Here is a 3,011-nt window from a genome sequence, read left to right as displayed (position 1 = left end):
ATGTTATAAAAAATCAGCCCTTTGGGGTGAAAAAGATAGTGGTAAAAAGAAGTATTACTATTATGAGAGTCAAGAGCAAAGCACTTAGTTCTTAAATCATGGAAAGAATAACAAGCTTCAGAAAACTTGTTTAACTTTTACTGAAAAGCTAAATTATCACTTTCTACACAAGCTCAAGATGGCGGTGACCGCGGCCATCGAAAAGGACACGAATTCCTCTCGAGAATCCTTGGACACTAGATTTTGGTTTAGTATCTTATTGGGACAACTTAAGGAGACATTTCCACCTGTGACTTCCTATCTAGAATACAGGAGAGAGAGTGGATAACAGCGGAATTAAAAGCAAGATGACAAGGAGGTGCACACCACTCAAGAAAAGTGATTTTTGGAAGAACATCCCAGAAGGAATTAGAGAAAAGACCGCTTCAGCCTCAGCTGTGCATGCTGAGGACTCTTAGCAACATACCTTGTAAGAAAAATGATCTGGGCGTGGTGGAGGGAGCCCAGCACTGGGAAGTCGAGCTGCGGTCCTGGGGAGCTCAGTGCGCCTGGCTGCCATGCTCCTTTATACTGCGTTGGAGTTCATGTTGCGCTCTATGCGGTGAGACTTTGACCTCCGCTCTTGGAGGGGAGATAAAATTCACTGCTGCTGAGTGCTCGATCCCATAACCTCTTCGGAACACACATACTGTCTTTTCTTATTAAAAAGAAAAATATTGGAGAGGGGCCAAGATGGTGGCAACGGGAGCCAGAATTCAGGAGATGCAGACAAATCCTATCCAATTCAACTAGAACTTTTGGAAAAAAAAAATCCCCGCGAAGGGTACTGCTCCTGCCGCACATGCTTAAGAATTCTGGACATCATATCATGTAAGGAAGGAGCTCAGTGGAGAACCAGGAGGAAGGCAGTGGCAGCGGCGGTGGCAGTGGAGGCAGTGGTGGTGGAGGCTAGTATTTGGGAGAGGCAGAGATCTGATCCATCCCACCCTGATCTTCTGAAGAATTTTCCCCAAAGGTAGAATGCTACTGCTGCACATACTCAGAAATTCTGGACAACATGCAGTGTGGGAGAGAATTGAGATAGTGGAGGCAGCAGCAATGGCAGCGGCCAGTATTCAGGAGAGGCAGAGATCTGATTCATTCCACCTTGATTTTTTTTAAGAAATCGCCCCAAAGGTAGAATGCTACCACCACACATGCTTGGGAATTTGGGACAACATGCTGTGTGAATAAGGTGCTTGGAAGAGAACCGAGATGGTTGTGGCAGTGGCAGCAGTGGTCAGTATTTGGTAGAGGCAGAGATTCAATCCAATCCACCTCATAATTTTAAAGAAATATTCTCAAAGGTATACTGCTACTGCTGCACATGCTTGGGAATTCTGGAAAAAAAATGTGTGGGAAAGGTGTTCAGGAGAGAACTGAGATGGCAGTGGTGGCAGTGGTGGTGGTGGTGGTGGTGACCAGAATTTGGAGGGGCAGACAGATCCAGGCCAGTCCACCTTGAACTTTTGAGGAAATCTTCCCAAAAGTAGACTGCTCCTGCTACACATGCTTGGGAATTCTGGACAACATGCTAAGTGGTAAAAGGATTTGGGGGAATAAAGTAGGAGCATTAATTGATACTAACCTATTCATATTGGTTCATTGGTTTGGGAAAATGCACTGGAGTAATGTTCAGTTGTCCCGGAGACTCTCTTTCACACAACTCTTACACCTTTCCTGTAAATCTAAAACTATTCTAAATGTTTATTTTTAACAGTCCATATGGCTGGAGATGAAGCAAAAGTTGCATTAAAAATTAAAATTCTTATTGTAAATTAGTCTTTATAACAGAATGCTTAAGAAAATAATACTTTCAAAATTTGTAAAAATTAAGTTATGTATTAGTTAAAGAAAAATGTAATCAGGGCTGGAGACCCTAGCACTGATATAAAATAAACAAATAAACAAATGAAAAAAACCCAAGTATCTGTGGCCAGGTGTGGTGGTGCACACACCTCTAATCCCTGTACTTGGGAGACTGAGAGAGGATTGCAAGTTTGAGAATAGTCTCAGCAATTTAGTGAGACCCTGTTTCAAAATAAGAAATTAAAGCTCAGAGGGTATAGAGTAAAGGTAGAATGCCTATGGGTTCAATCCACAGTGCCCCCCAAATAGGAAAATGCGAGGTCTTAAGTATTTATATTAAAAAAGAAGAAAGTGGACAGGTGTGGTGGCGCACATTTGTAATCCACCCCCTCCCCTGGCTGGCTTAGGAGGCAGAGACAGGAGGATCACGCAGGTTCAAAGCCAGCCATGCTGGCTTAAGAGACCCTGTCTCCAAATAATAGTATAAAATAGGTCTGGGAGTGTAACTTGGAGGTAGAAGGTTTCCAGGAACCCCAGTACCACCAAAAAAAGAAAACATTTGTGAGAAAAGATGAAAGCTAAATTGAAAAAGACATAAAAATCAACATGATTGATATGGGAAAAAGAGAGAGGCCCTCATAGTATTAGAAATGAAGAAAAGACAGACATATGTTTAAGCCTTTTCTAAAATGAGGTAAGATGTTATGATAATATTTGGTAATATAATTTAGAACCCAGATGAAATGAAAAGAATCACCTGAAAATCATAAATTATAAAAACTAGTTTAAGAATATTATGTGACACAAAATTATTTTAGAGATAATTTATTCCTTAAATTCAAGGAATACAAATAAAAATACTCCCAACTAATTTTATTGGGCACATACAAATTGCATAATAAACATCAATAAAAATATCTTGAGAAGGGAATCAGAAAAGTTCCTACTGATGAATATAGATGCAAAAATATAAAAGAAAATGTTAGCAAACAGAATCTTGAAAAATCAATAACTTATATTGGCTAAATTTAATATAAAATTGGTTCTGTCTTAGAAAATCTATTGATGTGATTCAGTAATAAGTGAATAAAAGTTCATATGATTACCTCATTGTGTAGAAGAAACATGATAATACTTAATACTCATTATTGTATTTGAAATTC

The sequence above is a fragment of the Muscardinus avellanarius genome (genome assembly GCF_963383645.1).
Source record: "Muscardinus avellanarius genome assembly, chromosome: 7".
Classification (NCBI taxonomy): domain Eukaryota; kingdom Metazoa; phylum Chordata; class Mammalia; order Rodentia; family Gliridae; genus Muscardinus; species Muscardinus avellanarius.
This window is presented reverse-complemented; position numbering follows the sequence as displayed.